General features: G+C 40.4%; 1 protein-coding gene across 4 annotated transcripts in view; it reads left to right on the forward strand.

Moving 5' to 3' along the window:
* MAMDC2 (MAM domain containing 2) overlaps nt 1-14,507 on the forward strand; it is a 164,042-nt gene that overhangs the window by 53,655 nt on the left and 95,880 nt on the right. The gene's annotated exons all lie outside the window — the stretch shown is intronic.

Consider the following 14,507-nt stretch of genomic DNA (forward strand, 5'->3'; position numbering starts at 1 on the left):
CTAGGGTTACTAGGTAAATAGAGGAAATCCAGTTCAGTCTGAATTTCAAATAAAAAGGTAATTTTTTTTTTAGCATAAGTATGTCCCCTGCAGAATTTGGGACACAATAAGTATTTTTAATTGCTTAATCTGGCAGTTTTAGTGGGATCCAGAACCCAGATGCTCATCAGTCTGCGTGTATTCTCTGAGCCTGCCTTTCGTGAGCTGTGAAATGAAGGATAATAACTCTCCAGCTTTATCATGGGGTTGTTTTGAGGATTAAATATGCCCCAGTGCTTGTTGAATAACTAAGTGTTCTAAAATTATAAAGAATGAACACAGCTGCTTTCTATGTTATTGTTATCAAAACCCTAGTCTCCATGGTAGACAACTTATTGAAACTCAGTGTTTTGTTTTCTGCCAGTTTTGCTGTGATTTCTTCTAAGCCACAGGCATTTAGTTATACATTTCATTTATCCTAGTGGGAGCCAGAACCTGGCTGTTCATTAGGTGCAAGAAAGATTTCTAAAATACATTAACAGGGACTTTATTATTGTTTGGGGACTTAAAATTTTTGCCTTTATTTTAAACCACCTTTACCCTAAGTTGAGTGGCATAGTGTACGACTTAATTCAGTTAGCATATATCTAACACCTGCCAGTATGTGGCAGGTGTTAGAGGAAAGGAGTGAGGAAACAGACCTAGATCCTGCCTTCCTTGAATGCATGGGCTGGCTGAGATTCAGCCATGGTAGGCCCAAAAAAGAAGGTTGATAGGTAAGATGAGTGTTTCTCTCAAGCCTGGCTTGACTTTAGATCACCTGGGGAGGGATTCTGAAAACTCTGCCATTAGTAGGGTGACCAACCAGGCCAATTCATCTAGTTTGGAGGGATTCCTGAGAATGTGGACTGATGTCAAGTCTGCACTGCAGACCAAGGCCTCCTTCGGTGATTTCAAGATGTACCACAGTTGAGAATGCCTGACTTAGAAGGAGTGTAGAGCATGATGGCCCTCAAACTCAGTAGAGTCTATTTGGCAAATGAGGACTTCTCAGCCAATAAGAATGTGGTTACTTACATAGACATGTAGAGAGTGAGTGCATGTACTATACCCAACACCTAGTTATTTAGATAAAACAGACATGAAAGGAGCAAGAGTCCAGCTTGGAGTGGGCAGTTCAGTGGTGTACTTAGACTGCCCTACTGGGGAGACTCAAGACTTCTAAATCTGGTCCTGAGAGTAAGCTTCAGAGCTCCCAGAAAGGAGGTTGATTGGGAGGTTACAGACTTGGTAGGCAAAATTGCCCTGGACCACAAATAACTGCATAAAACTATTGAATCCACCTGGCAGTCACAGCCTCTTTTCTTTGATCTGTTAATAGATAGACATCTGTGTTCAGTTATGATAGAAAAACCAGAAGAAGCCACAAATCTAGACCAGTCATTTTACAGATTTTATGGGGTTTACTTTTATCTAAACTCCTCTTTCTATTATTATGCTCACACCGTTAAAAGTTATATCTTCTCTGTAAGGCAACAAAATAAAATGTGTTTATCTCTCTAGATATATTTTCAAGTTGAACATTCTTGTTCCTACTAGCTTTTATACTGTATAATAGGCATAAAATGCAGAATTTGAAATGAGAATTTGCAAATAAATGTAATATATGTATATATCTATACACACACATATATACATGTGTATAGATGTTTGTTTAAATTCAGATTTATTTATTTACCTGTGACATGGTGAAATTTTCATAGGCACTCCTACTTTATTCTGATTTGAATGAAGCTAGTGAAGCTGAAATGTGTATAACTCCTCTTGTTTGACAGAAGTGGAAGTGCCTTGCATAATGCATAAGCAAAAATATTCAGCTATGCTCTCAGTGGTGTTATTAGCAAAACTGGTAAGATAGAGAGTTAGGGTCTCTTCTAAGTCAAAAAAAGAAAATTTCCTTGTGAATGAATGCATATTCCATGGAAGAACAGTACTTGTTTCCCTCCAGGTACACCCAGGGAAACTAAAGACAGAATTCAGTTACCTATGCATAACCATCCCCTGATGTCATCATCCTCTGCATTGTTTATCTTAAATTGAGGGGCACTTTCAAGTTTCCAGGAAATGTCTTCCCCACCTGGCAGTTCATGTAGTGGAAACTATGTTCTGAGAACTGGTCTTTGGTAGAATAAACACTATCTGGTAATGCAGCCTTTTTTTTTTTAATTTTCATACTTTGTTAACTACTATGTAAAGTGTAGCTTCCTTTCCAAATACTCCATGACCTTTCACTGTGGACTTATCACTTGCTTTTGCATTGGTAGTTGCTAAGGTAAACTTTTCTTCTAAAACTGCCACTGGGGCCAACAGGGTTCAAAGCTATGCCCTTCCCAAACCCTGTGAAAACCAGAGAAGTGAACATCTGCTGTAGTGGTTTCAAATGTGGGTGTACTGTTTACACTGCAGATTGCCTCCTGGCATTTGTTTTCTTTTTGCTAGGCTTAATGCTCTGTAATCTTTTAAGACTACTTTTGCAGTGTTAGTCAGGGTATAAGAATAATTTCCCCGTTGTCACGGGAAACCAAAATGGCATTCAAGACATCTGAGCAATGCTGACCTCATCACTTCCTGATGTATTGCTGAACCCTGCACTTACGGAACTCCTTGAAATGTGAAGCTAATAAAATTATAGCTCTCTTTAATCTAGAAATGTACACACTGAAACATTTCCTGAATGTGTCTCATAAACTCTGCATTCTAGAAAGGCAAAGGATTATGCATTTTAACAATCCTTTATATACCTTGACATAATGAGAATTTGTGTTTCAGAAAGTGTTAACAGTGGAAGTATATGTGAAAATATTGTGTCCTGGGAGTTTCCAGTAAAGTTACAACTCTCATTAAATGTCACAGCTTCCAGAATAATAGTAAACTGAGTCATTTATGAAATCCAAACCTAATGAGAAACCTCCATAATAAAAACGAGTTTTAAGGTGTCCTTGATGTGTAAACATAACTAAATCTGGGAAGGAGTTTACCTTATTTCCAAATATAGAAAGTAGCTACTGGGAGCCAGGTAGATGTGATATATGTCCTTAGATGCTTAAAGCCTAGCAAGGAATATCAACAAGTGATCAGAAAATTAAGAATAAAAGTTATAATACTGATACTAAAAAGACTTAGAAGAGACGTTTAAACAAGTTTGGAGGTGGAGGTTAGCAAAGACTACTGGCAAAGGCAGTATTGAACAGGACCACTGTGTACAGTTGTCTAGGTGGTACATTGCACAACTATACTTTTTGACTCTGTTAAGACCTTAATGACACGTCGTAGTGACCTAGGAAAGGAGGCAGGAGGTGATGGAGTGGAACATGTGAAGGAAGGCATAGCAAGTAAAGGAGAAGCATGTGAGGCCTGGAAACAAGAAAGTATGTGATAACTTAGCATAGAGGAACTAAAAGAAATCCTGTGTCTGCCGTATAGACTGTGAAAAGAGTGTAGTAGTTAAATATGAGGGTTAGAAAAACAGGGCCTTGTAAATCAAGGCCAGTGGGGAACCCCTCAAGTGTTTTAGGCCAGAAAGTAATATGATCAGTTTAGCACAGTGGAAGTAACACTCTGGACACAGTGTGGAGATCAGATTCTAGTGGGGCAAGATTGACTGAAGCATGGAGACCTATTGGGAATCTCTTGCAACAATCTAGATAAAAGATGGTCTAAACTGAAGCAGTGGAGGGAACTTGGTGGAATGGATGGCTTTGAGAGAAATTTACAAAATTAAGTCATCAAGATCCATACAATTTTGGAGAAGGAAGGAGGTGAAGGAGTCAATGAAAATATTAAGATTTCTTGATATTGGATAGTCAGATATCAACAGTCATCTATAGTCAGGTCATTGGATAGTCAGAGCTCCATTCACTTAAATTTGGAACACAGAAGAAGAGCAGGGTTTTGAGGGAAGAGAGACATTTGTGTTTATGACTTGTACAAATAGAGACACCAACAGGAAGTTAGATGCATGGGTCTGGAGGTTAATAAGGGATCCAGTTGGTGAACTAGACTTGGGAATCACTTATATAAAAATTACTCTGGAAGACATAGAGGTGGTGAATCAGGTAGTTTGGAAGCCTGTAACAAAAAACAAAGATAACAGTGGTTACAACTGGGATCTGTTTTTCTCTTTCACAATGAACAGTGCAGAGGTAGGAAGTTAAACCGGTTATAAGACTCCGCAACATGAGTAGTAATCCAGCTCATTCTGAGTTTCTGCCCTGCCCACTACAATGGCTTCCATCCTCAGGGTCGCCTGGTAGGGTGACCAACTCTGTTGGTTTGCCTGGGATTGAAGGGGTTCTCAGGATATGAGACTTTCCATTTGAAAACCAGGAAATTCCCAGGCTACCTGGGGTGAGTTGGTTACCTCTGCACCTCCTGGTTTTGCGATGGCCACTGCCACTCCAGCCCTTTGCACCCACACTTCAGACAGGAAGAAGAAAGAGAGGAGGACAAAAGGGACAGGTCAGCTGTCTGAGCCCCTCTTTAAGGAGTTTTATCAGAAGCCCCACCTGACAACTTTCTCTTACATCTCCTTCTAAAACTGTCATTGGCCACCTCTCCATTCAAGGGTGAATGGCAACAGCAGTGTCGTGGCTGGGCACATTGGCAGCCCCATCATAGAGTATGGTTCTCTAGAGAGGAAGAAGGAGAGAATGAATATTGGGTGGGCAATTAGCAGTTCCTGCCCCAATGAGGAAGACTCCTCAGAGCAGAGAAACCAGACCCAGACCCGGAGAAGTACAAACTCTGAAGATCAGACAAAGCTAGATGACCCCACAGAAAGGACACAAAAGTAGAGGTAGGGGCAGAACTACTTCAGCAGGTGTCAAGGAATTCAGAGGGAGAAAGTGCTTTAAGACCGAGGGAGGGTCCAGAGGTTAATGCTGCCCCAGTGTGATTTTATTAAGGGCCACTTTGAAAAAAGAGCCACAAGCTTCCTGTGGAAATTCCCCACATGTGGGAGAAGTTGCTGAGTAAGTTAAAGGACAAAGTGGGATCCTAACTGCCCCCTCCACTGGCCTTCTCCCATGACCAGCACAGACAGGACTGATAGTGATACAGTGCAGTGGGTCTGTACTGGGCCTCACAGTTTTCTTCAATTTTAATCCAAAGTGACCTCAGTGAAAAAGCCTTGCATGGTCACTATTGCACATCAGGGTTCCTTCCAGCCCCACATGTTAAGTTGCTACAAAAGTTTGAAGTCAAAAAAACATTGCTCTGGCTCCCTTGGTGAGAGGAGCAAATTCTTGTTTATACACGAATACTGGGAAAACTGAAAAGTCAGTTTCCACATCAAGGAATAGGGTTCGCCCTGCCCCAGGCCTGTGTGCTAGGATGTCACTGAAGCCTGTATGTGGCAATTTTATGCTGCTCTTTAAACGCAGGCTTTCCTTTTTCCTTAAGCAAGGTGATATTTGAAATGTTCCCCGACTTGAGAGCCTCTTCACTGCACTATGAAAGGTTTCATTCTGGGAGGGGTTTCTTACTCCTTGGAACCAAAACAGAACTGTAAATGCACTCACTTCTCAATTATTCTCTCCATTGCATTTCAGAAGCAGGTCCTGCCTATAAAGTTGTGCTACCCATCAACCACCCTCAGTATATTGATTTCTGGGGGGATTTAGATTTAAGCTCATACTTCTTAAATCTCATTCATCTCCTTATCCATGGAAGCTAACCAAAATCCAGGGGGTTCATTCAGTTTTATTGAATGAGAATGAGAAATTTCTTGAAACTGTCATTATTAAGGACCTCATATGGCAAAAAAGAAGGAAGAAAAGAAGCCATTCCCATCAAAACATTTACTGAAAGCAGATGTGCCTTGCAAAACTCTGTAGAGAGATTCTTTCTAACCCAGCAGGGAGATTGGGAATCTGGGGGATTTGTTTTATGTTGGACAGCACAGAGCACCCTGGTGTCTGGCACGTAGGGGTCCAAATCCAGCCTGGAAATGGATTACCCATAAGAAGCACATGCAGTGCCTTCTGCTCCAGGCAAGTTAGTAAATACTTATTAAGACACTGGGTTGAAATTCTGGACTGTGCCTTGTACTTATAGTTCTCTCATCTGTCAGTATTGCCCTCATTCTGAGTGACTTGAAAACTCTTCATTTCCATGTTGCCCCATTCCCCACTTTCCAGCAGTACTTGCTAGGGTATATGGCCTAGGGTTCTCTGAGCCCAAGACTGTGGGGTCTCTGTCCACCATCACTAACCAAAGTATGGACGCAAAAACTTACTCTGTATGCATTAATTCTAACCATTAATTTGTTAACACCCTTTTGGTAGGGGAAAGGGGCCCTACTGCAGATCAAATACAAGGCATACCCTAATTTTAGAAATTTTAGAAAAGTATGTATTTATAACTATTTCAGATGTGAGGCAATGTGATAGAAAATTGAATCTGCTTGTTGTGTTATCGACAGGAACCGTTGTGTAGAAAAGCCTATCAGTTCAGTTCAGTTCAGTCGCTCGGTTGTGTCTGATTCTTTGCGACCCCATGGACTGCAGTACACCAGGTCTCACAGTCCATCACCAACTACCCGAGCTTGCTCAACCTTATGTCCATTGATTTGGGGATGTCATCCAACCAACTTATCCTCTGTCATCCCCTTCTTCTCCTGCCTATAGGCTTCCATATAAAAGCATCCACACCTTCAGGATCTCGGAGTAAGGAAAAGGAGGGAAACTTTGCTCTCCTGCCGTAGGAAGATTGATACAATTGTAAATAGATAAATTAATAGAGCATACAAGAAAGTATTTGGAAACAGTATGGACCTGAGGTAATCAAGTAGACTTGGGGCCAAACCTTCATTTACTAGCTGTGACCTTGGACTGCTCAATTAGCCTTTGTGAGTATCTGTTTCCTCCCCTGTAAAGTGGTAACTCCCACGTGACAGGATCATTCATCAGGATTAAAAGAGAAGAACCTCTCTTATGTTGAGAACCTAATGCCTACAGCTCAATGAGTATTAGTTCCCTTTGAATCTTTGATTGTTAACAGATGATTTAAGATGATTTCTTGAAAGCTGTCTTCATTTTCATACGATCAAAATTATATTCATAGTGATTTACTAAATAAACTAGAGGATAATAGTAAAATTGGAAACTTCAAACAGAGGATAAGACTATTTTTATGTAGTCATAGAAATTTGCGATTTTTCTTAGAGATTTTCAAAACAAAACATTCTTCTGCCAGAGGTAACCAGTACATTTATAAATTATTATCAATTTGATTGATTAACAACTATTTAATACAGATTTCTACATTTGGTGAATGCTATGACATCTATTTTCTAATAGCACAATCAGCTGTTTTGGGGAACCCCTATGCCCATTGCATTTTCTATACTTTTTAATTTTTGAAAAGTCTTTGATGTGCAAAGAAAGCAAGATTCCTTCAAAATATAAACTGATGGCTTATACATAATTGAGGATGCAATTACTTGGAAGCCTCCTCTTACCATGATAGGAATCGGGTTCTTTGCAAAATACTTTATGAGCATTTGCCAGATGCTTTGCATGTATTATTGTCCAGGCTGCTTTGATCAGCTGGTGGAGTATAAAGATGATTGTCAACAGATAGCATAGTTCGGCAATGGGACAGGACAGACTGGGAGGAGCTGGGACGTAGAAAAAGTTGTGCCCAGAGGAATAGAGCAGGCACTAAGGAGAATGAATACAGATGCATATAGATCTTTGGAATAGTGGGCAGAAACCGATGTCAGAAGGGCAAGACGAAGGGCAGCAGGCAGAGCTAGTAGCAGTTAATATCAAGTAAGTCCAATATGAGATAATGAGATGGGCTAGCCATCAGGAAAATCATGCTGGTCAAACATTTGGAAAAATAAGACCTAACATTTTATTAAACACTTATCACATGCCCTTGGGCACTGTGCTAAGAGCTTTACTTATCTTATATAATCTTTTGTAAAACTCTGCAAAGTCAGTATTTTAGCATCCTCATTTTACCAGTGAAGAAAGTGTCTCAGACAGCAAATGTGACTGGCTGAAAGTGACATGATTTGTAAGTAGTATAATTGGGATTTCAACCAACATCTGGCTGGGGTGATAACCACCAAGTGTTAAGCACTCTGCTTCCACAGACAGGGCCCAGTCCAGATGGGCAGGCAGTAAGGCATTCAGGAAATCTGGCAAGAAGATCCTTGCCTTAGGTCAGGGACTGGACTTCAGCCCTGGGAAGGAAGCTGCCAAAAAGAAGGCAGTGTCCTTGCCTTAGACATGCAAGATGCTGAGAGCTAAACAAATAGAGAAGTAGGCATCATTATCAAACCTGGGTCACCAGAGGTTTCAGCCAGAATCATACTAGGGGTAAATATATTGAATTCTATCAGTACTTCAGATGGTGGTTAAGCCTGGGTGAGAGCAAGGTGGGGCTTAGCTGCGAGGAAGGGAACTGCTGAGGATGGGCAGCCGGAAGAACCCCAGTACTCAAGAGGACAAAGGTATAGATTTCAGCACCAAAAAGTCAATTAAGATGAAGTAAATGAAGATTGTTCTCACATCAGCACTGTGAATGTGCTGCTGGTCTGTTACCTGAATAAATAGCATCTCTGAACCATAATGGAAAAAAGAAGACAATAGAAATTTCTATCTCTGGAACAACTAAAGGACTCCTTCCTGATAATAAGAGAAATAATTAACAATTAACATTACACTTTACAAAGCATTTTTATACATGCCATTTTCATCAGGTTCTCACAACTCTGTAGATATGAAGTCATTTCTCACCTGAGCTTTGTATTCTAATGCTATGCTATGCTAATTCACTTCAGTCGTGTCCGACTCTGTGTGACCCCATAGACGGCAGCCTACCAGGCTCCCCTGTCCCTGGGATTCTCCAGGCAAGAACACTGGAGTGGGTTGCCATTTCCTTCTTCAATGCATGAAAGTGAAAAGTGAAAGTGAAGTCGCTCAGTCGTGTCCAACTCTTAGCCACCCCATGGACTGCAGCCTAGCAGGCTCCTCCGTCCATGGGATTTTCCAGGCAAGAGGACTGGAGTGGGTGCCATTGCCTTCTCCGTTGTATTCTAAAGTAAGCATTAAAAATAAAAATGAAATACCATCAAAATTGCCCTTGAAAATTCCTTAAATTACAGATGGAATGTAGTGTACATGATTTTCTATATATTATTACCATTTTTATGTACAACACAGCTGATTTTCCTTTTTGTGTTGAAATACATAAGTTCCACTTAGTGGCTATTCATATAAAAAACTTATTTCATACAAGTAAGTATGTATTGCAGTGATTGGATTTTTTTTGTTGGTTTGTCTTTTTCTAAGTAGATTGAGTGATTTCTCAAATATTGAATGTCTATGTAATAGGACTTCCCTGTTTATTATTCTCATTTTGTAGACAAAGAATTGATGATACAGTTAGCATATGCATGATGAAATTTTAAGCCAAAGTTATGCAAATCCTGGGTGGGGTCCACTGTACCATATGATCACCCCACCATGGTCTTTACATCTGAATGACAGCACATTCATTAGCAAAAAGAACTGCAAGGGTTACCAAGAAGTCTCCCATAGTGATTGCCTGGGATTTAGACCCATCACACTGTGCCTTGGCTGTTAGAAGTCATTAATAATACATTGAACTCAAACCATGCAGATATGTCTAGCTTTGGGGCATAACCTCAAAATCAGGTCTTTAGTCTGCCTTCACTGAAACCGAGAAGCCTTTTCTTTTGTTTTCTAATGCCTGCATGTGACTAGAAGACACATTCAGACCCTTGAGGCATATGGAACCTAACCATTTTGGCAAAATAGTTTAATTACTGGTTTTAATTGCTGTCCTACTTTTTAAGAATCTATTTGGAAGTTTATGGCCCTCTTCTGACCCCTTATAAAGATTTTCTCATTTCCAATAACTGTCTCATAAATTAGATCAAATTACCTAAGTAGCTGTGTTTGAAAAAGATCCTTCCCTCTCTTCCTATCATCATGTTTTTAACACTGTGGCTACTAAATCTCCCCCAGACCCTTCGCCCCCATGCGTCACAATCAACAGCCCTGTCCACATGTGATTTCTGCCATCCTTTGCCTTTGTCTTACTTGTTTCTCTTCCAATGGTTAAAAGAGTTGGGAAAGGGAGTGGTGTCTGTAGGAATGGTAGAGTAAGGACTTCAGAAAATCCTCTCCCCACAAAAGCGATGGAAGCACTGGCAACAATTGTCAAAAGCAGCTTTTTAAGAACTTGAAATTAACCAAAGACTTGCAATATTTGGGAGCATTTATTCAAGAAAAACAACTGAATATCAGCAAGGACACTGAAACTCGTGTGTATTTTAACTTACTCTATTCCTATCCTGATCTTTAGATGCACATGGAAATGCGAGGGACCCAGAATACTCAGAACAGTCTGGAAAAAGAAGAATAAAGTCAGAAGGCTCACACTGCTCAGTTTCAAAACTACCACAAAGCTATAGTAAGCGAGACTATGTGGTAGAGCAGAAGGATAGACGTAATCCATATGTAATAGAATTGAGAGCTCAGAAATAAACTTCTACATCTATGCTCAATTGATTTTCAGCACAAATGCCAAGACAATTCGATGAGCAAAAATCAACTCAAAATAGATCAAAGACCTGAAGAGCTAAAACTATAAAACTCTTAGAAGAAAACAGAGTTGTAAACCTTCATGACCTTAAATTAGACAATGTCTTCCTAGTCATGACACCAAAAGCACACACAAAGGAAAAATAAGAAAAACTGGACTTCATCAAAATGAAAAAGTGTGTACTTCAAAGAATACCATTAAGAATGCGAAATGAAAAACTATGAATGGGAAAAAATATTTACCGTATTTTTACCAAATATTTACCATATTTTAAAATATTTACCATATCACCACATATAAGTGATAGCATATGATATTTGTCTTTCTCTTTCTGACTTACTTCACTTAGTATGATCATGGCTAGTTATATCCATGTTGCTGCAAATGGCATTATTTCATTCTTTTTATGGCTGAGTAATTATTTCCATTGTATATATGTACCACACCTTTTTTATCCATTCATCTGCTGATGGACATTTAGCTTAATTCCATGTCTTGGCTATTGTGAATAGTGCTGCTATGAATATAAGAGCACATGTATCTTTTTGAATTACAGTTTTGTCTAGATATATGACCTGGAGTGCAATTGCTGGATCATATTGGTAATTCTGTTTTTGGTTTTTTTGAGGACTCTTCATGCTGTTTTCCATAGTGGCTGCACCAGCTTCCATTCCCACCAGCAGTGTAGGAACATTCCATTTCCTCCACACCCTCTCCAGCATTAGCTATTTGTAGACATTTTAATAATGTCTCTCATTGGTGTGAGGTGGTACCTCATTGGAGTTTTGATTTTCACTTCTCTAATAATTAGTGATGTTGAGCGCCTGTTCACGTGCCTATTGGCTGTCTATATGTCTTCTTTGGAGAAATGTCTATTTAGGTCTTCTGCCCATTTTTCGATTGGGTTGTTTGTTGTTGTTGTTGAGTTGTATGAGTTGTTTGTATATTTTGGAAATTAAGCCCTTGTTCCAGTGCATTGTTTGCAAATACTTTCTCTCATTCTATAGGTTATCTTTTTGTTTATCATTTCCTTTGCTGTGCAAAAGCTTGTAAGTTTGATTAGGCCCCATCTGTTTATTGAAAAGATTGTTTTTAATAAAGTAAGAAACTCACCAAAACCATTATCAGTTTGTTCTAGAATGGCAGTTTTATTAGTGGCAGTCCAGGGAAGGGCACCATCCTGATATCAGTATCTTCCTCATTCTTTCTTAATTTTCTAAAATGTCTTCATAATGTGCCACATTCCTTCTGGTTCAACTTAGCTCTAATATGACAGCAAGATATGATATGACCTCAAGCAGGGATGTTCCAGCTTAGATCCCAAATCAGATTGATTGGTAGTAGTTATATGGAACACTATATTTAAAAGGATTCTGAGGCTACATCCAAGCTAGGCATACAATTAATTAAGAAAATCTGACTTGAGATTGACAGTCGTAGTGGAGGTAGTTAGCAATTGGGCTAGTTATTTGATCTAGGAAAATGCACTATTCTACTGAGTGGCTGCAAAATCACTTGGGTGGATAAATCTTTGGATGGATTGTAATACAGCTAATTCACATATCCACACAGCATGACCTAAGAGTGATTTTGAAGTCTGTAATTTACATGTAAAATCCTATCATTTACATAGCTATTATTTATGGTCAAGATGTCAAAATCACTCAATAAATAGCATTAGCTTTCTTGTAATATCAAGGTGTTTAAAATAATACATTTTATATACTGTGTGCTTTCAAAGGTTTTTAACAGAGGAGTATTAGCGTATGCTTATAATAAAATCTGACATGATAAAAGGTTATATCGAGAAAGATTTTTTATGGCATTCACTGAAAAGTCAAGATAGTCACCAGTAGATGTACTCATTCCGCGTCCTATAATACACATTTACATATGTCTGAATTTTACCTCCAAGTAAAACTGTTTCCTCCCTCCTTTGCATGCTTTCTTTGATAGATTAGCAGTGTCCTGAGAGTGAGTCCTATTTCTCTGTCCGATATGTAAATCAGCGGTTCTTTTGTTGTGATCCCCAGACCAGCAGCATCAGCACTCTCTGGAACTTTTCAGAAATGTGGTCTGTTAGAAGTACAGCATCACCCCAGACCTACTTGGATTGGAAACTCAAGGAGTGGGTCCAGCAACCTGGGTTTGAACAAGCCCTCCAAGTGACTTAGCTCAAGTTTGAGAGCCCCTGCTGTGAGTTGTTTCCCTTCTAGAAGGGGAAAGGCAGGAGGGAGAGAAGTTGGGCAAGTATCCAGGGAGAAGTGGGCCTTGTTCGGCAGCCAAGTTGGCAGGCGATGTAAAGAGTCATAGGACACAGCACGGACTTTCTTTGTTTCTTTCCTCTTTTATACCCCGTGTTTCAATTCTCTACTTCCTCGGGAAAGGTTTGAAGTGCTCTCAGGAGCCCCCTCAATTCCCATCCCTGCCCTCTCCCACCACGAGTCTTTTTAGACTCCCTTCCCTTATGGCAGTGGCAGAGTGGGACAGGGAGGGTGTGTTTATACATTCCTTCATGTCACAATGAAGCAACAGTACAAAGCCCAGCTTAGTTAGTGCTTCAAAACCCAACAGGCCCCACATTTAATAAATACATATGAAGCACTTAGAGCAGCACCTGGTTCATAATGAGTGTTTGCTGTATGTAGGAGGTAGTGGTATTGCTGGTGATTACTGCAAGGACCAGATTTATTCACAGAGAGTGCCTGGGTTGGCATCCAGAAGCAGTTGCTATTTGCACCTAGTGGGTGGTTGCTATGTTGAGAAGACTGCCAGCTGGAGATAGATCTTGATCTTGAAAGCTGTTGCAGGCAAGTGAGGCTCCTTGAAGATAATGCCCTAACTGTGTCCTGATTGTGAGGATGGCCGTCCACTGAGCTACCACTAGCCTGTCTGCACTTACCACAGGATGAGGGCTGGGATCAGATTTGGGGAAGCAAGTGTGGGAGAAGGGGCTGAAGAACATCACGAAAAGCAAAGAGGCCTTTTAGGGCCTTTCTAGTAAGAATTTAGTGTTGGGGAGTCCCAAATGCAAGGGGTAAGGTGGGTGGTCACATATACAAGACTGCATGTTAGATGCTGGCCATGAACAAACATGACCCTCTGAACAAACATGAGGGTGCAGGTTAGAAGGGCAGAGGGTCCTCAAGACCCACCAGCAGATCAGATCATTGCTACAGGAAGCCAATGGCCAGAGTTAGATTTGGAAAGCTCAAGTGAGAGTTCTTGGTTCCAACCTCCTTTTTTGATCAGAGAAATGCTATTTTACATCCTAGTGTAGCCAGTGGAGCCCTTGACAATATCAGGAGAATGAGTAGAGAGGGAGCAGGGGGGAGGAGTGAAGAGAGGGAAAGGAGAAGAGGAGGGGTGAAGGGGATGGGAGGGACAGGAAGGAGAAGACAGATGGAAGGGGGCAAGGGGGCGGGGGTGGAGATAATCAGTGCTTCTGCTGATTTCCAAGGCTTGTCCTACATGTTTTACATGTGCTTTCTCATTTAGCTATCAGAACTAGGAGATTCAATTAAGGAAGAGTCTAGAGGAGGAGAAAAGTGAAAGTTTCAGTCACTCAGTTGTGACCCCATGGACTATAGCTCACCAGGTTCCTCTGTCCAAGGAGTTCTCCAGGCCAGAATACTGGAACGGGTAGCGATTCCCTTTTGCAAGGGATCTTCCTGACCCAGAGAAGGAGAGTTCTATACTAATTGAAAATTAGCTTGTGATAAATTTTTTTCTGCTTGGGCCCCAAGTTTGAAGTAACCAAATCCATTTAATATAATGAGGCACGTTAGATACAGATTGAATCATTAGGTACGAGGGGATCGATGGAAGGGGAGGGAACCCACCAAGGTATTCTGACTCCAGTAGAGGAATACTGCTCCTCCAGATTC

The sequence above is a fragment of the Bos grunniens genome, chromosome 8 (assembly GCF_055505025.1).
Source record: "Bos grunniens cultivar Pamir isolate PY7600 chromosome 8, Bosgru_T2T1.0, whole genome shotgun sequence".
NCBI classification, from domain to species: Eukaryota; Metazoa; Chordata; class Mammalia; order Artiodactyla; family Bovidae; genus Bos; species Bos grunniens.